The sequence below is a fragment of the Schistocerca piceifrons genome, chromosome 3 (genome assembly GCF_021461385.2).
Source record: "Schistocerca piceifrons isolate TAMUIC-IGC-003096 chromosome 3, iqSchPice1.1, whole genome shotgun sequence".
Lineage (NCBI taxonomy): Eukaryota > Metazoa > Arthropoda > Insecta > Orthoptera > Acrididae > Schistocerca > Schistocerca piceifrons.
The window spans coordinates 349,379,379-349,402,338 of NC_060140.1; the positions used below are offsets into that span (position 1 = coordinate 349,379,379).

The 22,960-nt window shown below is 44.0% G+C and overlaps 1 protein-coding gene across 2 annotated transcripts in view; it reads left to right on the forward strand.

Annotated features, from left to right (window-relative positions):
• The window catches only part of LOC124788329, a 200,032-nt gene that overhangs the window by 20,388 nt on the left and 156,684 nt on the right, over positions 1–22,960 (forward strand). The window contains exon 2 of one of the 2 annotated variants that reach the window (XM_047255574.1): positions 20,028–20,116. The exons of the other annotated variant lie outside the window; for it this stretch is intronic. The gene's annotated coding sequence lies outside the window, so the exon portion shown is untranslated. The remainder of the gene's footprint in view (positions 1–20,027; positions 20,117–22,960) is intronic. 2 annotated transcript variants of the gene reach the window in all.

Genomic DNA, 22,960 nt, shown 5'->3' on the forward strand with positions numbered 1-22,960 from the left:
AGGCGACGCACTTGCATCTTCCATCTCAGCTCGCAGATCGAGGAAAACACACTGGGATTCAATCAACCAAAGGGGCCAACAACGATTGGAATTGCTGCAGCGCTTGGCTAATAATCGGGACCCGGAAGATGATGTGGGGCTGTTCATGAGAAGCATCGCAGCGCCCATTAGGAAACTTCCACGTCACCTCATTAATAAAGCGAAAATTGACATTTTAAGCTATGTTACGGGACTTGACAGTTCTTCAGAATCATCTCTTGTGCCACTACCTGTCAGCATCAGTCCTTCCGGCTCGTCTCCCCTTTCACCCCCATTCGAACGAACTTCATCGGTTGGAGACGGTACGTACACTTTCACCCCGTTAATAAACGTCGAACCACAAGCAGGTGATACTACTTTTGAAAATAATTACTAATCATAATGTAAACACAGTGTTAAGATAATGTAAACATAAACAACAATCTGTACAGGCACTGAGTCGTTTCCAAATGAACTTATTATTTTAATAGAAATTTATGTTATTTCATAGAGATACAAAATTATCCATTTTAAACCATTGTTGATGAATACGTATGCTTTTATACAGCTACTTACCGTAAAGTCACTGCCATTTTTTCGTCAGCTTCTATTGGAGTTTGCACTGTACTGGTAGCTATTCCTGCTATATCTTCTCTCACCAGACTTAAAACAAAATCGAACTGAGATGGGTTAAGTCTAAGGAAAAGTATTAGCATCCATGTTGCGAAGTCGCGTGCGTGTTCTTTTCACAGAGGTAACTCACTGAGTGGCGTGGCCGCTGCGGTCAGCAGTCTCAACGAAATACACAGGCAGTGACGGTCGGCAGTTACGGCTGGCAGTTAAGGCCCGCCGATACGGCGGGCAGTCGGGCAGTCGCAGCGGAATAGTACCTTAAGGCCGCCCAGTCACGGGTCGACTGGTCGACCAGCACCCTCCCCTCCTCCCTCCCCCGGCCCCCTCTGCACCCAACTGAGCGGGTCCGATCGGTCTGTGTGTGAGCACACAGAAGTTGCTTCCAGCACAAAGAGTTTTTAGTGGTTATTTTTCGCAGCTCACAGCTATTTTTTAGGTATACTTGGTTGTAGGATACCAACTGTCTACTTTGACCTGTTTTTGAGGTATGTTGTTGTGTAATTTAGTGTGCCAAATTCGTCATGATCTATTGTACGAAATTACATGGTGTCATGATGGAATATACTGTGCAAAATGTTGTCAGATAAAGCAGAATATTTCGTAAAAATTAAACTGTGCTCTTAGGTGCCTGTTTAACCGCTGAGTAAGTGGATCAATGTTTTTAATTAAACCACAGGAGATAGGTGGACCAATATATCGAAAGTGCGATTCTTTTATGAAAAAACACTGATCCACCCACCTTCTCCCATGTTTTAATTAGTGACCAGTGATCCATCTATCTCCTCCCATGATTTAACTAAAAACAATGATACACCTACCTTCTCACATGATTTGATTAAAAAACATTGATTCACTTACCTTCTCTCATGATTTAATTAAAAAAAGATTGAAAAACATTTATGCTCTTGCAACGTTTATAGAAAACTGTTTTCTCGTGGGTTCCGCCGTCATGTACACAGTTAGAAGCTGCAAGACACGTTCAGAAAAGCCACCAACACCACAATTGTACTTATACACTCTACGGTTCAGCTGTATGGGTGAACTGGAGTTTGGGATACTGGCTATTGTAGTTGTTGGTGGGTTCATTCGAGATCGGGATATCGGGTTTTGTAGTCTGGGAGGGGGGGGGGGGAGGGGAGGAAGCGGTTATTGGTATCCTATTCTACGATTGAGTTAAAGAAGTGCACCAGAGACTGGGATCCTGGCTTCTGTTTTTGGGGGGATGGGGAGGGTGGAGGGAGGTGATTATTAATATCCTAGTCTGTGGGTGAGTTATAGAAGTGAACTGGAAACTGGGATACTAGCTTTTGTAATTGTAGGGGGGGGGGGGGGGGAGCCGGTTACTGGAATCCTGGTCTATCGTTAAACTATATAGGTGAACTGGAGATCGGGATACAGGATTTTGTGGAGTGTTTATTGGTATCCTGGTGAAGAGTTGAGCTATATAGGTGAAGTGTGGTTTTGTCAGATTTCATTTTTGGCAGTTCAGAGCTTTCTTTCTCTCTTTCACTCTTCCTCTCTCTCTCTCTCTCTCTCCCCTGAGTGTTGCGTCCTGAATGGGGTTGTTTTTATTATTGGATTTTTAGTTTGTCGCCGCCCATAATCCCTTTTTTCCCGCGGTTGCCCCGTTAATTTCATTGAGTTTAGTCAGTGTATTGGTTGGCGTGGTATTTGTATTTTTGCGGGCGTTATGACCAATGTTTTGGTCGCCAAGTTGGATATGCTCCAAACGGGGTTTTCGGTATGGTGATGATGTCATTGTTCAAAGCATACGGGTGGTATATCAGTCTCCAGTAACCCCTATTATTATTTTTTTTTCACTTCAGTACCGCCGAATAATGCCTTCTCGTATCAAATATGCTGGGGCTGCGTGGAACGTGTGCACGAGCGGTGCACGTGACTGGTAAAAACGGCCCGTTCAGCGTCCGCCCCAGTGGCCGGAAGACAATTAGCGAGGCCATCGAATTCTCATCGGCGGGCCCTTTGAGATTCCGGCGGCGCCTCGTCAGGCAGTTGCGCAGTCGACCGGCGCGGGCTGCTTATGCAACAGCGCGCCCTCTCACCTCCCTCGTCCTGTTTACGTCGCTAACTGCGGACCGTGGACACTTGCGCCGCTCCTAATAGACGCCCCGTTTGCCATTAGCAACCGAGCGGCGGCTGACAGCGGGGAAACTTGTTCTTGTCGCACAGCCAATTAGGCAGCGTCTCGGGGGCCGCAGGTCGGAGCTGTTCCACTGGATGAAACTGGCGGCCGATTGCACGGGGCACAACAATCGGACATTGTATTTCAGAAGCTACGGAATGCTACGCATCTGCTTGATCTTGATGAAGCAGCTCGCTCGCACTGGAGTCGTCCAGCCGGTATATTACGCCATAGAGTTTAAACGCCCTGAAGTGCAGCTACTCACGGAGTCCCAGTGTGGGCTGCAATTATCATATGACGGCAAAGCTTTGCAGATAAGCTTGTGCGTCAGTGCGAAATCGATTTACGGTAGAAAAGAATTAGTTCCAATTTTGTCCACCAGGTGAAAATCTGGTGCTGTATAGCATCTCGTCGACGTCTCTGGTGCTCATATTGAACAAACTGCGTAAGTGGCAGTTAATAATAAAATCAATATTATGCGTTTCTGACTTTGACCTTTTCTGCTCACGTCTCATTCCTAATCTATTACGTATGAAAATATTTATATTCGTCTTTCTTGCAGTCACAGCGCCAGATTTGCACCTGGTGGTCAAAATGGGAACTAATTTTTTCCAGCGTAAATCTGTTCCGCAATAAAGCATTAGAATATCTACCAAGCTACGTTGCAGTACGATAATTATAGCGCACACTGGTCCTCTGTGAGTAGTTGCATTTTAACTATAACCACCTGATAACTCTATACTTTCGTACAAACACTCGTTCAGTAGAGCGTCGATTATCGGAACGTCGGTCAACCGAACGACCGCTTAACCGAACTGTGTACTCGCTCTCACCTGTTACTCTCCAACCCTAGCGTCCATCATCCCCCTCATTCCCAAACCAAGTTTCCTACAGTAGTCGCTGCACTAGGCCACCGCTGGCGGAACCTTTCTTCTAATGGGGCCTTCACAAGGCGCTGCTGACAGGCCAAGCCGCCAGTCGCTGTGTTTCAACAATCAGCACACATCCGTCGGCTTGGCACTGGCAGTAGAAGTAGCGGCAGTATCAAAGCTGTTCGCAGCAACAGCTGCGCCAGCTTAAAAAGAGTTGAGGCTTGCCGCTCCGCGCAGTTTAAAGGATTGCGCGCCCCCAACAAGAGCTTCTCACGGTGCAGTCACCTTCTGTACTCTGTTACGACCGTTTGTGTGCTGCTGCGTGAAGAAGTAAACTTGACGATACAAAATGCTTAAACGTAAACGTGTTGTCCTTTCTATGAGGGACAAGTACGAGATTATTATTATATATTCCTACTGAAGTTGCCTTTCTATGTTACTTTGTAATACTAAAAGAGATGCCTATTTTTATGAATAAATTTACTGTACAGTACTTCTTTTTGGAAAATAAACATGTACAGTTCGAATATCCGAAGAAACCAGTTTTCCGAACACCCATGTCCCCCAATTACTTCGGATAATCGACGCTCTATTGTACTTCCGATCGTTGGCTACAAAGACGTTGTTCTGCGATGTGTTTCTTCAGAAAGCCCACGACGATAGGAGCTGCTGAAAAAACGCTGCATGCAAATACATTCATAATGTGCAACATTTTGATTGAATTTCATCATATGCATCATATGCATAGTTACTTGCAGACAACCCATAGTCCTCTGCACGTTCTCTCTTTCAGTCTTATCAACATTTACAATCCGTTATGTCTCTCCTCGACCTTACTCTTAACGGTACGGCATAAACACACGCTCCCATCACAGTGAAATCCTTTCAGTCGCACTGCATAAGTCAGCTACTTCCTCTAAGTTACGTATCTTCTCCAGCTTCAAAAAACAACTAATCACGTAGTGTCTCATGTTTTCTCGGCACGATTGATTAATAGTGTGGTTCCGGGTGTTCTGCCGAGTTGTTGTCTCCATTTTACGTGCACGACATTTCTACAGCTGACCGAGCCGACTTCTTCAGGTGCTGCGAGTTTTGCTGCTATGCGTACTCGCTGCCTGGACTCCAGGCTGGCTGGAGTCCAGATAGCTAATACACATAACAGCAAAACTCGCCGTACCTGAACAAGATTGTTGCGACGCCTGTAGAAAAAGTGTGCGCTTCAAATGGGAACAGCAACTCGCAGAACGCTCGGAAACACGTTATGAACTAATGGCGTATTTACGGGAATAACAATACTGGCCGCCCTTTATCCGTATGTACCCCTTGCCCATTACAGTTAAATATCTTTCTCTGTTAGACATCTTTCGCATCCCCAAAGCTCCTAACTGCTGCCATCTATCTGAATTTCTCTCCATCAGCACTCGCTGTGTCGTGAAATCTCGGATTTGTACATCCATAAGTACATTTTGTATCTTCTTACCACAATTATTAGCAACAATAGTAAAATCACTGGTACTGTTGCTATCATTAGCACTAATAGTAATATTACCATTATGGTTACTGTTCGTGGTTAGAGCTGTTATTGAAAATGGCATCTAATTAACTAAAATCTTGTTGTAAATCAATTTTAAATCTTTTATTACCACGCCTCATATTAAAATTGTCATCCCCATTGTGTAAGTAGGTGAAAAAAATCTGTTTGTGGTAAGGGGTAAACCGGAATAGAAAATCTTTTTTGAGCCTAATTTTTATTGGTATAAAATGTTGCTTAGAGAATATATTTTTAAGATCCATTCCTATAAAGTGTTCCATGAATGTTAAGATATGTTATAATCTCGATTTACTGCTTAGGGGTCTGGCGCAACCTATTTAATACTGTAATACTTACTGTGGAATAGGGGTCCTGTTAGTTTCGGATAATATCACAGAGGGCATTAGTTTCAACTAAAATACTATCCTCAACTAGATTTCTCTTCATAACGTGATTCCTTTGTGGTAAAGTCTGGAAGCTCGTGCTTGTCTCGCGTCTGCTTTACTTGTCATTTAGCTTGTTTTTTATACGAAATAAAACGTGAGTGCATGAAATGACAAACAAGTGTTTCTATACGTATAGATAAAGTTAGAAAAGTAATCCCAAAATACTCTTAAATCCGCAAGCGGAAGCCAGTTAATACAATTTCTTCAAAATGAGAGTGTTTCCACATCGGCAGAAAAAGGCCAGCTGTACGCCGCTGGCATTTCCGATTAAGTTTTGTTCAATTTCAATGTTAAAAAACATAAGCTGAAACTGTAAACGCTTTCTTTTTTCACCATAACCTTTTTCAAGTTGGCCGGAGCTGTAGCTCATGAAATATACATGCAGATACGTTATATCTTTTTTTAACATGTGAGTCAGCGTTTTTTCTGCTGTAGTAAGCAGGCTTTTGCGATATATTTTAATTTCGATTTTAGTGCACGTTTTTTTAACGATTTCTTGTTGAAAAAATTTAGTTTTCTTTTAAGAGTGCCGCCATTTTGCTAAAAACCATTTCTTTAAATATTCCTACGTACTACGTTAGACAATGTCATCTGTTTCAAAGCAGTTTTTGAATTCTTTTCTATACTGAAAACTGTAGCGGTCACAGAACCCATTGCCCGCATCTCGTGGTCGTGCGGTAGCGTTCTCGCTTCCCACGCCCGGGTTCCCGGGTTCGATTCCCGGCGGGGTCAGGGATTTTCCCTGCCTCGTGATGGCTGGGTGTTGTGTGCTGTCCTTAGGTTAGTTAGGTTTAAGTAGTTCTAAGTTCTAGGGGACTGATGACCATAGATGTTAAGTCCCATAGTGCTCAGAGCCATTTGAACCATTTGAACAGAACCCATCAGCCGCCCTCCCACTCCTCGAAGGCCTTTTGTCCATGTCGTGTTGTGTCTTCTGGGTGCAATATTTTACTTAAAAATGCATAATACAATCTTAAGAAAACAGAATTTTGTATCGCGCCTGGAAGGCAGGGCGTGGGGGTGCTCCTGAAAACTGAAAGGTTGGCCGAATGACGAAAGCGAGAAGGAGCAGGAAAAGGTGAAAATCTTTCGGTACTGCAGTGTGAATTAATATCACCTTTACTTTAGCAAGAACTTTGCACTGATGTGTGAAGCCTTAGACCGGTCGTAAGTAGTGCAGACTCTATATGAAGCGAAGTGTCCCAGCCGTCTGCTCTTGATCAAATGGGCTGAATCCGGAGCGACGCCCGTAGAGCTCCACAGCGCCGGCCAGAAGGCGCTGTCATCGGTGTCTCGTAGTGCCAAATTATGAGCTTGCACCTACTCCGTGGCTTCGTTGCTATCGATACCACACAGAATAAAGGTCTAAAGTCAGTTTTGTAATTTTTTAAAGAATCATTAAATCGGTTCCAAAATCGAGCCTCACCCTGATCTAACCCCCTGAAGCCTGGTCCTACGTAGGCGCGGGCTTAATGCCCCTAATCTGATCAGGTTAATAACTAAATGAAACTAGCTAAATAAATAAAATAGCAAGCTTATAATTTCAGTTCATCCGTGTCTCGCCTCAGCATGGCCATCAGGATGACTGTTTCATCAGTTTAACTTCTAGATCCAACAGAAGACCCGAAAAGAAAACCATCTACATATCGTGCCTACAGCGTAATGTTCACTCGGTTTCTAATATGAACAGACAGTCTCTCTTATAGTCGGAACAAGCCCACTACAGCTTTCAGCGGTGAATATTTGACACATTTTGTATTAGCTTCAGATCTACAGCAGTATATCAGTGATCAAACAATAGAAAAGTTCCAAATTCCAGAGTACTCTCCGTAGTTACGAATCAATCTCTGTAAAGCCAACGCTTTAATTATATACACATTTTTTAAATCATTTATTGTCAGTCTTGTGTCTACACTACTGGCCACTAATATTGCTACACCACGAAGATGACGTACTACAGACGCGAAATTTAACCGACAGGAAGAAGATGCTGTGATATGCAAATGATTAGCTTTTCAGAGCATTCACACAAGGTTGGCGCCGGTGGCGACACATACAACTTGCTGACATGAGAACGGTTTCCAACTGATTTCTCATATACAAACAGCAGTTGACCGGCGTTGCCTGGTGAAACGTTGTTGTAATGCCTCGTGTAAGGAGGAGAAATGCGTACCATAACGTTTCCGACTTTGATAAAGGTCGGCTTGTAGCCTATCGCGATTGTGGTTTATCGTATCGCGACATTGCTGCTCGCGTTGGTCGAGATCCAATGACTGTTAGCAGAATATGGACTCGGTGGGTTCAGGAGGGTAATAGGGAACGCCGTGCTGGATCCCAACGGCCTCGTATCACTAGCAGTCGAGATGACAGGCATCTTATCTGCATGGCTTTAACGGATCGTGCAGCCACGTCTCGATCCCTGAGTGAACAGATGGGGACGTTTGCAAGACAACAGCCATCTGCACGAACAGTTCGATGACGTTTGCAGCAGCATGGACTATCAGATCGGAGACCATGGCTGCGGTTACCCTTGATGCTGCATCACAGACAGGAGCGCCTGCGGTGGTGTACGCAGCGACGGACATGGGTGCACGAATGGCAAAACGTCATTTTTTTCGGATGAATCCAGGTTCTGTTTAGAGCATCATTGATGGTCGCATCCGTGTTTGGCAACATCGCGGTGAACGCACATTGGAAGCGTGTATTCGTCATCGCCGTACTGGCGTATCACCCGGCAAAATGGTATGGGGTGCCATTGGTTACACGTCTCGGTCACGTCTTGTTCGCGTTGACGTCACTTTCAACAGTGGATATTACATTTCAATGATTTACGACCCGTGGCTCTACCCTTCATTCGATCCCTACGAAATCCTACATTTCAGCAGGATAATGCGCGACCGCATGTTGCAGGTCCTGTACGGGCCTTGCTGGATACTGAAAATGTTCGACTGCTGCCCTGGCCAGCACATTCTCCAGATCTCTCACCAATTGAAAACGTCTGGTCAATGGTGGCCGATAACTGGCACGTCACATACGCCAGTCACTATTCTTAATGAACTGTGGTATCGCGTTGAAGCTGCATGGGCAGCTGTACCTGTACACGCCATCCAAGCTCTGACTCAATGCTCAGGCGTATCAAGGCCGTTATTACGGCCAGAGGTGGTTGTTCTGGGTAGTGATTTCTCAGGATCTATGCACCCAAATTACGTGAAAATGTAATCACATGTCAGTTCTAGTATAGTATATTTGTCCTATGAATACTCGTTTATCATCTGCATTTCTTATTGGTGTAGCTATTTTAATGGCCAGTAGTGTGATTTGATGCCGTCCGCCACGAATTCTTGTCCTCTGCTAAATATCTTCGTCACAGTGTAGCACCTACATGCTATGTTCTCAGTTTCAGTTGTTTTAAATGTTCCCTTACAATTAGTGCCCCCCATAGTTCCCTCTAGTACAACGGAAGTTACATCCTGACGTCTTTACACGTTTCCTATCTTCATATCCCTTTTTCTAGCCTGTGTTTTCCACACAGTCCTTTCATCGCAAACTCTGGAGAGAATCTCCGCATGCCTTCTCATTCAATTGATTTTTCACCATCCTTTTGTAACACCACGTTTGAATTGCTTCGATTCCTTTCTTTTCCAGTTTTTCCACTGTCCATTTTTCCACATACCGCTATGCTTCAGTCGTACTTTTCCAGAAGTTTCGTTCTTAGATTAGGACTTGTCTGGGAATGATGTCTGTGCCTGTGACAGTTTGCTTCTTATACTTCTCTTGTTTTGTCCTTCAGGCGTTGTTTTGCTTCCAGGGAAACAGAATGCCTTACTTTAGTTTACCAGGTAGTCATCAATTTTAATGTTTAGTTTGTCACTAATACTATTTCTGCTGACAGCTATCAAACAAAACTACGCTAAAATGTCTGAGTATATAATAAAAGTAATTTCGGCTTCTTGTATCAAATCTGGGAACAGAACATACGTGCAAACGAAGTGACAGATTTATAGCAGTAGTGGAAGTACCCTAGATCTTTTATTTTGTGCCACAAAGACTGAAAGTTTAGACGTCGGCACTGTAACTCAACTCTTAAAATATCGGACTACATAGATCCTACTGGATGGGCCTTGTCGCCATAAACAGCTGGAGAAAGGACCTATCGTATGGTCACGTTGATGTAGCGAATAGTGTCAGGAAACAAATAATGCAATCATTCCGATAGCCACCTCATTCCCTCAAAACGTAAAAACTTATTTTAAGAAGTACCCCTTCCCCCCCCCTCTCCCCCGCGACACACACACACACACACACACACACACACACAGACCAGCTGTAAAAGATAGTTGATATACTGTAATGGACCGATTTTGTTTCCTTATTCTTCTGTATACCCGAAATATAATTCACCAGCCACTTTTCAAAAACCGAAATCCTGAGAACCGGCCAGAACCTACTACTCTTCAATGTATTATTTTAAGAATGAAACGGGCGGCCACATAATTTCAATACAGTAGTTTTTGGTACATAATTACAGCCGCCACATGCTTCGAAATGCTGATGCTAATAGCCAAGGACAACGGATTAGCGTAATCAGGCAGCGTCAAGAAATATCGACTTTGAAAACTATTCTTTGTATGATGCTGTCGACTTTTATTCAGTGGCTTTGTGCAGTGAGAGAGTGAATGGAGACTGCGTAACTATACACAATGTTGCTTCATAGTGTCATGTTTACTGTGACAGAACAGAACGAAGTATTTTACGTTTCCTGTTAGCTATTTCCATTTGAGTATAAATCGTATATTAATAGTAGCAAAGTCGTAACTGGGACTTTCATCTTGGCAATTATAAAATATAAACATGAAATGTAGGAAGGGGAAGAAAATGGAATACGGGCTGGAAAATCGTAACGAAAGCCGAACTGGGCGTTGTGGTAATGCAATGGCGAAAGTTGAAAATTTGTGCCTCACCGGGACTCGAAGCCGGATTTACCGCTTCTCAGGAGCGGCTGCCGCAACCGCTTCGGTGATATGTTCCATGGAAGTTAAAAACGAATTGGAATATCATATTTATACGTTTGTAAAGACGATGTGCCAAAAAAAGGTTCAAATGGCTCTGAGCACTGTGGAACTTAACATCTGAGGTCATCGGTCCCCTAGAACTTAGAACTACTTAAACCTAACTAACCTAAGGACATCACACACATCCATGCCCAAGGCAGGATTCGAACCTGCGACCGTAGACGATGTGCCAGTTTAAGCACATCGAACGCAAGAAAATTTTCGTTTGACAATGTAGAATGAAACGGACTGCCACATAATTTCAATACAGTAGAAGCCATGTGAGTCAAAAAGCGAGCTGAAGATGTCTAGCCAAAAAATATCCCCGAATCCAAAAAATGGTTCAAATGGCTCTGAGCACTATGCGACTTAACTTCTGAGGTCATCAGTCGCCTAGAACTTAGAACTAATGAAACCTAACTAACCTAAGGACATCACACACATCCATGCCCGAGGCAGGATTCGAACCTGCGACCGTAGCGGGCGCTCGGCTCCAGACTGTAGCGCCCAGAACCGCACGCCCACTCCGGCCGGCTCCCCGAATCCAAAGGGGCTGATTATAGCTCCAAGCACAACTTGAAGGTCTACCCCTAAGCCTATTATCTGACGAGGACCATTCAAATATAAAAACTAACCAAAGCGCAGGAGCAGACGTCTAGAACTACAGCTCCACCTCAGAAAATGGTTTTGGAGACTCTACGGGGAACACAACAGAAATGCATTTGAAAAACAGTATAGAGAGTTGTGCGAGGAATGTCGGGAGAAAAAAGATCGGATACATGAAATACAAACCGTGGATCATGCAAAGTGTGCAGGAGAAAGGGATAGGGGTGGAAATATGGAATTTTAGACTAGTACACATCTTTAAGCTAAGGGACATAGTTTATGAGGGCGGTACAGTCTATGCATCAACTGGTACAGGTTAGGAAACCGGATTCCTAATTTGTACCACTTGCAGATGTTTAGAAAATAACCATTTCCGTCTTCACATCAGATACCGAAAAGAACATCCAGCTGTTAAGGATGGCATTGTTTAAATAATTTTGCAACTTACTGTTTAGGCTACATTGCATGCAATCTCAAAAGTGGTACAATTTAGGCAACTCTCCGTAAGATTAGTGGGAGTGGGATAAAAATCTCGAATGCCGTAATGTAGTTGAAACGGATGTAGACTGCAGTAGTTATGAAGGTAAAAAAAAAATTAGTTGCAGAAGTTTTTCTAGTGTTGAGTGATGCATTAAACGGGTCTTCAGACTGACTATCACAACAACAGAACCCTTAATCCCATGATGCCGGTGACCTGCACCTCAATCTCCTTTTTACTGAAGTCTATATTACGAAATAAAGAAACAGTGTAATCGAGGAGTGCCATATTAAGCATCGCCCTCTCATATTTTATCCGTGTCGCATAGGGCTAGTAAGGACTGGTACCATCCGGCGCGCCCTCTACATCGGACGGTGTGCCCTTGAGACAACTGTCTTAGGACTGCAGTTTATCTGCAAAACTTGATAGATTTTATTCTGAAAACGTGACTGTGAAAGGTTGAGACCTTCATATACTAGAAGACCCTTTCGCCTGTCGTGGCTAAAGCAAGCATTACGACGATAAAAATATTCGTAAATCAGGACTTGGGTCGCGCAGTCCGCCGTTACGTGAAAACCGGTTCTTGCAGCCTCGATCCGCCGTGCATACCAGTCCATCACTGTGTCAGCTTTTTTCGCGGTTAATTTACACGCTGCCGGTATCCTGACGCATATGATGTCGAGTTTCTGTCTTAGTTCGCATCGAATGCCTGATATTCCAGAAAGCTGTAAACACTTCTCGTTAATTAAATCAAGGTGAAAAAAAACAGCTCTGATCAAGACGGATGATTCATCGCCTGCAGTTCATGGAAATTTGAAGCCCACCAGCTGTCTGTGTAGCCTTGAGGTAGTTCTCGAAGTTTTAGACCCTTCTACGATCTATTCAGCTTTATGACAATATGACGTTATCAGCTAGAACGTGAGACGAAGGACATTCTCAGTGATTCTGAGACGCTATTAAAAGTCAGTGTATCCATGTCATGGAAACTGTTTTTGTTCAAATGGCTCGGAGCACTATGGGACTTAACTTCTAAGGTCATCAGTCCCCTAGAACTTAGAACTACTTAAACCTAACTAACCTAAGGACATCACACACATCCATGCCCGAGGCAGGATCCGAGCCTGCGACCGTAGCGGTCGCGCGATACCAGACTGTAGCGCCTAGAACCGCTCGGCCACCCCGGCCGGCAGAAAACTGTTTCTGTCCAGAACCTCCATTATCTCCCCACACTTCACTTTACCGACAAAGTTTCTGAGAAATTGTGCCACGAAACCAATTAAACTTCAAAAGGCAGTCAATTCACTAATTACCATACGATGAATATCTTCGAGGGCTCCTCTCTACAGTTACTGCCACAGTACTTTCCCATTACAGTATTGATGAGTGAGTAAATAGACGGCAGGATATTACCCCGTCTTATTTCTCCAGGGTCAAATTTTCTTCTACGGAATTTAACTAGGGCTTCAGATGAGGCGGGGAAGAGGAGCTTCAATACTGAGTGAGAGAAAAGCGCCCATTAGACTAGTGGAGTACGTTCACAAATGATACAAAATCCTATTTTACGACATCTGAGTGTTAATGGGATCGTTCATGGCCTTGGAACGTGATACGATGGAACAGAAAAAGTATGCATATACAGGGTGCGGTGCTTAAATCCGGACAAATGAACCTTTTTTAAAAAAAATCAAAATTATTAAAACAAAATAGATATGAAAATGAAAATCCTTTTACATGTAAGTAGTAGTATCTTTCAAGAATAACATTACCTGACGTAACCCCCCTCAGCCGAAATGACCGCCTCCAATCTAGTCCTGAAGCGATCGCACGCACTCTTTAAAACAGCGCTGTCCCTATTCGCGAATGCTGCTTCGATAGCGGTGTGTAGAGATGCGACATTAGGGTGCCTCGTCTTATTGGTAACTCTTTCGGCTACGCCCCAAACATAGTAGTCGAGGGGGTTAAAATCCTGGCTATTGGAGAGGCAGAACGCCTTTGACCAGTAGACTAAATGGGTCGTATGAGAAGCTCCTCTGCCATCCGACGCATTGTTCGCTTGCTCATATTCAATACTGATGCCGGTTTCCTCAGCGATTGCCCCGGGTTCACTGAAATCAGCACCTGAGGCTTATCGATGACTGCCGCTGTTCATGACACGCGTTTCCTCGAATGAGGTTTCCTTGCCGAGTTGGCAGAACCTTCCCCAGACTTCTCCGAAGCGTTATACTTGGCCACAATGTCGTAAACAGTTGATCTCGGGTATCTGAAGAATCGAACTGCTTCAGTGGGCGAACGCCCAGCGCGAAGACTTCCGACAATCGCGGCTGCTCTGTTGTACTCCCCACTTGTTCGTAACATGTCGGCCATTTTGAAGTTCTGACTGTTTACTAGATGCCTACGGATTTCAAGAACGCCAATCAGGACCTCCGACGGAAATACGATACAGAGGGAAATTTAAATTGAAACTTGTCCGGATGTAAGCACCGCACCCTGTGTGTTAATGTCTATATGGTAGTAAAAAGTGCTTCTGGCCAAAATCAGAAAGGAACGCCTCTGTTAAACAATTTCTGTAGCTGTGAACGGGTAAGAGTTGAGTCAACCTCTTAGCTCCACTGGCAGACATTCCATCTTGAAACTTCCCGGCAGATTAGAAGTGTGTGCCGGACCGAGACTGGAACTCGGGACCTTTGCCTTACGTGGGCAAGTTCACTAATTTAAAGTTGTGAGGACGGATCGTGGGTCATGTTTGCGTAGCTCAGTTGATAGAGCTCTTGTCCGCGCAAGGCAAAGGTTCCGAGTTCGAGTCTCGGTCCGGCACACAGCTTTAATCTGACAGGAAGTTTCACATCAGCACACGCTCCGCTGCAGAGTAGAAATTTCATTCTGGACTCCATCTTGAATTTGTGCTTGTGTATATCGTCGGTGGTTGGTACAGATTAGCGTCCCATCATATCGTCATCAACTCAAATCGAAGTAACGTTGATTTCAAACTGGAATGTGTGATCATCTCTAAGAGCAAATTTACTCTTAGGTCTTGTCCTGTCAACAGAATGCAGTTCGCAGCCGTAGACATCATAATGAGACCCTGAAACATCAATTGGCTGGCTCTGAGCACTATGGGACTTAACATCTGAGGTCATCAGTCCCCTAGAACTTAGAACTACTTAAACCTAACTATACTAAGGACATTACACACATCCATGCCCGAGGCAGGATTCGAACCTGCGACCGTAGCAGTCGCGCGGTTCCAGACTGAAGCGCCTAGAACCGCTCGGCCACTCTGGCCAGCAAAACATCAATTCTACGATCCGTCAATTTTCACTTCTATGTCACTTCATAACGATCTAGAAGTGGAGAACAGACTGCAACAGTGTCTCTCCTTGTAGTTCGACGTGTCCATTATGATGTGACAGTCGCACACCAGAACTGAAGCAAATAGAACCGAAATACAATGCATTTTCTGTTTCTCGCGACTTCAGCCTATTGGAAGCATCTGTGATGAATAATCTGCTGCACATGAGCCTGGTTGTTAACAGTAAGTTATTAGTGTGAACATTAAAAAAGTTCAAAGACGCGTCTTGAAACGCGTCTTGAAACGCAGTGTTAACTTTATAAATTTGTTTGGCGTTTCTTTGGAAGAAACGTATAGCTAAAAGCAGATCACGGTCAGAACACGTGGTTAATAGATCACAGGAGAGTTGGCACACGCACGTGGACTTAGTCTCAAGGAACTACGTAACACCACTCGTGGACAATAGATTTAGGTAGCGGGTTTGTTGGAGTTGGAGGGAACACCTGTCGCAGCTATGAATGAAATGTAAGGATGGTTTAAACTAACAATTATACGTAACAATTCAAGTGCCAACAGGTATCAAGTTGCAGAAACCTTGTAATTATTTAACAAGTCCCACGTACGTTGTGAACTTAACTGAAACCAGCGGCCGGCCGGAGTGGCCGTGCGGTTCTAGGCGCTACAGTCTGGAACCGCGTGACCGCTACGGTCGCAGGTTCGAATTCTGCCTTGTGCATGGATGTGTGTGATGTCCTTAGGTTAGTTAGGTTTAAGTAGTTCTAAGTTCTAGGGGACTGATGACCACAGCTGTTAAGTCCCATAGTGCTCAGAGCCATTTGAACCATTTTTGAAACCAGCGAAATGCATTGCTGTAGCACTTCCTATGTGAATTCGCAAACTTATTTTTGGATGCCATCATTCCAGATTTTTGTCAGGTTAATCACAGTCTACATCTAAAGCTTCGTGTAGACACCGCAAGCCGCCATATGGTGTATGCCAGAGGCTGCCTTCTACCACGACTTGTCATTTCCTTTCCTTTTCCACGCTCAAACGGAACGAAGGAAAAGGACTATCTACATGCTCTCCACGAATATACTTTCTCTTACTTTATCTTCATGAACCCTGCGCGGAATATACGTTGGTGGCAGTTGAATCGTTCTGCAGTCAGCTTCAAACTCTGGTTCTCTAAATTTTCCCAATAGCGTTAGAAAAGAAGTAAGCGTCATCTTCCTATCATGGACTCCCATTTGAGTTCACGAAGCATCTCCGTAATACTGGCGTGTTAATCGAACGAATCTAGATGCCCGCCTCTGAATTGCTTCGACCCCAAACACTCGAGCAGTACTCAAGAATAGGTCGCCCTAGTGTTCTGTATGCAGACAGAGGAACCACAATTTCCTAAAATTCTCTCAACAAATCGAAGTCAACCATTCGGCTTCCCGACTCTTCTCTATAGCTGCTCGTTCCATTTCATATCGCTTTGCAACGTTAAACCTATATATTTAATAGACGTGATTGTGTTAATCAGAAGACTACAAATGCTGTATTCGAACATTACGGGATTGTTATTCCTAACCGCCTGCATTAACTTACATTTTTCCACATTTAGTGAAAGCTGCCATTGATCACGCGATAGTATGCCCGCTAATGCACTACTGTCTCGAAAAAATGAAAAACCAAGACCGGGAGATGTGATAACAATGAAATTTCTTCCTTTGATTAGGGACATGACACTACACAAAGGAATAGCACTATAGACCTCTACATGCATTGTGACTATGAAAATTCATTACGGAATAGCGCCACCACGTGCTGCAATCAGAGCTGCTGGGGAGTACTCTGCCACGCGGTTTGCATGCACATCCACAAAGCATCAGCTGTGGCTGCAGGCCGGCCGGAGTGGCCGAGCGTTTCTAGGCGCTACAGTCTGGAACCGCGCGACCACTACGGTCGCAGGTTCGAATCCTACCTCGGGCATGTATGTGTGTGATGTCCTTAGGTTATTTAGGTTTAAGTAGTTCTAAGTTCTAAGGGGCTGATGACCTCAGAAGCTAAGTCACACAGTGCTCAGAGCCTTTTGAACCATTTTGCGGCTGCAGGACGACCTGAAGGAACAAGCTCTAGACCAACTACATCCCAGACATGTTTGATGGGTGATACGTCAGGTAAACGGACAGGGCAGGGGTGCAACATACCCGTCGTTCTTCGAAGAACGCTTGCACATTTCTTGCCACAACCGGCCCGGGTTGACCTGCTGAAATACATGTGGAACAGCCTGTAGCAGGGGCAGGGACTCGGTTTGTAAATCCTGCCTGATGTAACGGTAGCGGTCCAGACTGTAGACATGGTCGCGTGGAGGCGAGATCGCGTGCTGTAGGCATCGGCGCCCCAAACCATCACGCTTGGCGCTTGTCCGTTACACCGCTCAACAATACAGTCTGCCCGACTGCGTTCACCACGGCCGCGTCGAAAGCGTATGCGGCCATCGTTGTAGGACAAGTTGCAGCGGGACTCGTCGAAAACACTACATTTTGCCAGTAAGCACGTGCGCATTGCAGTCTATGGCTTTGGTGGTTTCTAGTCTGCGGAAGTCGACGCAATGGCTTGGATGCCACCAGTCCAACCTGCAGAAGACTGCGTCGAACCGTTGACGCAGACGTGCCCATACCTACTGCAGTACTGTATCGTCGCGCCAACACTGTGGAGGAAGCTATTCTGCCCGTTAGGACGAAGTGGGCAAGACGGCGGTCTTCCCGCGTAGTAGTCACTCTGTGTCGTCCAGTACCCAGCAACGGCTGTGGACGGCCCTCCTCTCTCCACTGGTTCCACATACGCCTCACTCTTGAAGCAAGGTGTCCTGCAAGAGCCGCATTGTCGCGTAATGACAGGCCCACCTCCCGGAGGTAAATCACTCTGTCTACTGCGGACGCTGTCACATGCCGATATTCCACCCTGTGATGTCGGCGAGGCGCAGCGGCACTTGGTTATACGTTTCCGTTTCGTACGACGGCTTCGCACCCACTGAGCGTTGCGTAACACTGACTTGTCCGGTCACACAAAAGGGCGCTGTTGGCCTGCGTGCACGCGACCTGTCTGCCACTTAAACAACTTATTATCGTCCACTGTCCTACACGACCTCTGCAGCCCATTGCTTTTGACAAGGGAAACTGCCCATCGCATCCTCCTCTGATTTAGTGGTTTAACGGTGCCCAGTGGACAGCCCGCCAAAAACTGTACACAGATCAAGCTTGAAAACAGGAAGAAGGCAAAATAGAAACATAAACGGTCCAAGAATAAGAAGTATAATCGCCGTCATGGTAGCTCAGCGTGTTTGTCAGAGAGCTGGCTGCTCTCTCTCACTCGATATATAATAAAAAACCCTGAGTATGGGATCAAAAAAGAACTTCAAGGGATGCCATGTGACGTCCGCTACGACCAAACAGAACGAACAAAACGCAAAAAAAAAGTGGTAACGGTGTTCGACTGCCAGGCGAGCCGTGTTCGTATCTCCCTCGTACGAATTTTTTCCGCTATTCACTTCATTCAAATTTGTGTCTGTGTCTTGGTGTAAGGTCCGTTTGCAGCAGGGAGGTGTAAGGTGGGGGACCTGTAATGACAGTTGATTCTGCATAACTACTCTGTTAGCAGCCGAAAGGATGTGGCTTTCGAATGGGAGCCGCAAACGTTTGATGACAGGGGGACAAGTCAGCCGAATCGTCCACGGCAAAACACGTCTAGTGTGTCATACACGACATTAGTGACGGTACGTGTGTCTTATGACAGGTATCTCTTATCGAAGCACCTAATTTGTACGCCTGGCAACTGAGTGAGATATGCCTCCTTGCCCGATTTAGGTGTTCGTATTAACGTGAATGTGATTACTCCCAAGGAAATAGTGGAAACATAAATGTTTGCAACATAAGCTACAACAAATGAACGCAGCAGTTTCGAATCACGCAGTTTCTCTGTGGTCTGTCAAAGCATATGTTTTCAACGTTTTTGAAGTTGCGTTCCATTTTGGAAGCATTGACTCTTCAATTCCTTTTGTGTAATATAGTTCACACTATTTTATTTGTTGTTTTCATTTCTGTGAGACGTCTGTGTGGTATCTCGCCTGTCCCACTATTCATCGCATTTACTTGCGACGGTAACGCATTCTTACCATATGACTCATATTCTGTAATCAATGTAACGTATGATAACTGCCAAAACTACAGAAAAACATTTCAATGACCGGGCGGACAGTTCATAAGTTTCATAAAAAAATAACGCGAGGGAGTTTTGTACACGGGTCGCCCATTTGGCAATTCAACACCATGACTACCTATTCACCACGGCGTTGCTGTTGCAGACTGCTCTTTATTGCTCCTGTTAATTGCTGGTGTTAATTATGTATATAAAACCTGAAATTTCTATGTCAATAAAAGCGATCATGTAGAAGATGCAGGTTCTAACTAGTGTCGCTGAACAATAAGAGAATTTACTTTCATTACGTAAGAACACACCAGGTAAGACTGCGAAGCATAACATACCATAATAACACTTTCTTAATAGAGCTGAAGCATGTATAAGTCACTTTAAACATTGCCTGAGGTGCTGTATTTTTCATAATATTAAAGGTTAATGTTTCACTAATGAATATTCGAAGGCGATAACTGCATTAAATGACTGGTTTTATTATTTCGTAATTAATACCTGGCGTATCTGCTATTCCGTCTACTTCAGTACAAGATCATCCATAGAAACGGGTGTAGAATTTCATTTCATTAACACATACGAACCGGGGAGTGGAATTAAAAAGTAGCAAGGAACCCTGCAATAGTAGTATAAAACAGATTCTGTGGACAACTGACTTTGTGAGTAATCGTAACTTATTTTTTACTAAACAATCTTCGTGGTCAAATGATAACTATAACAAGTACTAGAAATTTTGTCTAAGTCCTCTTGCATCCTCCTACAGGAACTCAACGACGGTACCTTCCCGCACACCACGGCATCATCAGCAGACAGCCACAGATTGCTGCCCACCCTGTCCGTCAGATCATTTAGGTACGTAAAAAAATACCTACAGTCCTGTTACACTTCCCTGGGGCACACCTGACGGCACCTTTGTCTCTGATAAAAAAATGGAAATGTCGTGTGGCTAGGGCCTCCCGTCAGGTAGACCGATCGCCTGGTGCAGGTCTTTCGATTTGACGCCACTTCGGCGACCTAACACTCGCCGTCGAGGACGACATATTAGGTTCTATTACTTAAGAAGCTGTCGAGCCACTGACATATCTGGGAACCTATTCAGTATACTCTTGCGATGTTACCTAAAGGGTACTTATGAGTAGTTGCTCTTTTAAATAGTATCCCATACCAGCAAACCAGTTGTGTCTTGACCTGCGGTTACTCGTACTTTACGTACTTGATTTGCGCACGGCCCTGTTTAAAAAGAATAGCTGCCCCCGTACTCGTAACGTCACAACTCGTACAGTCGTTAACAGTCTGCACTGGGACACCGTGTCAAACTTCTTCTGCAAATCTAGTACATGAAATCTGCGTGGAAGTTTGGAAACGTAACAAATATCGCACTGAGCAGTTTTTCGTTACTTTCGCCTTACAGAAAAATGTCTCCGCAAATAACTATATTTCTGTGTTTTTATTTGTTATTAACAATCACGCGATTCTAAATACAACGTCTAAAGAATAATTTTTGTATTTCACTTTGCTGCTGTATATCAAACTTGCGCAATATGCTAGAGCAGGACTGTAGTGCAGAACGTGAAACATACAGTGGCTTTGCACGTATAATGGCCTCCGCGTTGGAACGGTGGCAAGGCTTAGGCTTGAAAAACTCTATATTCGGTAATCTGCCAGTGTTATCTTTTGCTGAAGGAACGAGTACGTTCCAGACACGAGTAACTCTCCTAACCATTAAGCTGTTAATGAGCTGCGTCGAGAAACGTGGTGTCAGAAGACGGCTTTTACTTTCAGATATTCTACATCCTTATTACTGGTTTTGATAATTAAGCTACCGACATTTTTCAAAGACTGGCTTACAGTTAACCCCGTAAAACAAGCTTATTTTCCATTCCCAGGAAAGCTAGTTCGTTAGTTACGACAGGTAATTTCCCTTGAAGCTTACACCGATGTGTGGCAGCTTTCTAGACAGTTGCACTACTCAGTCGGAAAAGAATTACACGTTTCGCTGCCACCTAACTAAGATCGCATTTTTTCTATTTCGTTTTGTGTGTGTGTCTTCGATTAATTACGTTTTCTTAACCGTGGAGTCTTTCGCACTATCTTATAAATACTAGTAGTCTCATTCGCTTTGCAACGTGGTAATAGTACAATTGTATTTAGGGTCGTATTCCACTCCAATAGTAGCTATAATACGTCCATTCCTGAATTCTCCTTATTTTAATAATGGTCGATTCCTTATTTGCCTGTGTTCATGAATTTCATTATGAACTCCTTGCCTTAAACAACTATTGAGCAGACAAACAGAATTTCTTGAGTATTACACCAAAGAAAGTTTTTCTGTTTGTAATGAGATGTCTGCAACCCACGGTATATGAGCTCGTAAACAATTCTACGACAAATGATGATTCTTGTTCCCATTTTTTTAACTTTTCAAATTTGTTGGCTTTCGAAACGTACTTATACAGCCATCTCAGCACTGTAAATATTACAGCTCTTTAATGATTCAGAGTACGCATTAATTTATGACGTTAAACATTTTAAAGAACATAGTTCTTGTATAGGAAAAAACAGCAATCTGCCTCAGGCAGACATTCATGGTCCGAATATGATCTGATATTAAGATCGAAACCGGTCACCATTACAAAAGTTAAGCGACCAAGACTGCTTCTAGTTTATTTATGACTTTAACAAAGAACAGGTTCCAAACAAAAACAAATTTTACGTCCACAGTATAATGAAACGAGTAAAAAAAAAGACGCATATATAACGCAGAATACACAGAGGTAGTACGCTATAAAAAATCTACTGGTAACACAATAAAAAAAACGATAAATCGCCGTTAGTACACTTTTGGAATATACCCAATTTAATCCATATTAATGACAATGTATCTAAATTAGCAATAAAATGTTCTTTTGTACATTATTTTGGTTGGGGAGAGACATATATGCGTCAGTTATCGGGAAGCCTCACCAAAAGTTGTCTTCCCAGAAACACACGCAGGTATACATGCGTGCGTGTTAAAGAAGTTGTGGCATTTCTGAAACATTACTTGAATGTTAGTTCCTATAGATTTCTAGTGTGCGGCTTGGTATTTGCCTTTACTCCCCAACGATGCACTCGTACAAGAATGCCGGCGTGGTTGCGGCGGCTATCCTTTCTTCTCTGAAGAGCTGAATTTTAAAATGCAAGTCCTCGTCGCTTCGGGAGAAGGAAATTAGGAAGTAGCTAGGTAGTAGAATGAAAAATTTGCCACTCGCACATGTAAGAACTTTTACTTAAGGCAATACTAAGACAACTCGATTACATACGTCTTTCTCCCACCTGTCAGAACACCGGCAGACACCGAGATCGGTGAAAAAAGACAAATGAGATACATAAAATAATTGCTATTTCTGTTCTTAAATTTTCTGTCAGCGTAGATATAATCATACGTCCCTAAGACATCTTTGCCGTACGGAGACGGCGCACACATTCATTTATGAGTGTAGCCTTTTAAAGAACCTACACAACGTCCTGTAAGAATCGTTTCAAAAGCTGCGGACAAAGAACTGAATATTTGTGAAGGTCTGTAAGTTATTCCCACTTCTTAACGCTGCTTGACGTATTATTTCTTTCGTCGTCAAACGGCAGTGCCGTGTTGGCGCTCGACACAGAACTGGTTGTACATAATCCTGTTGATAGAGAGGATTTTCTCATCCGAAT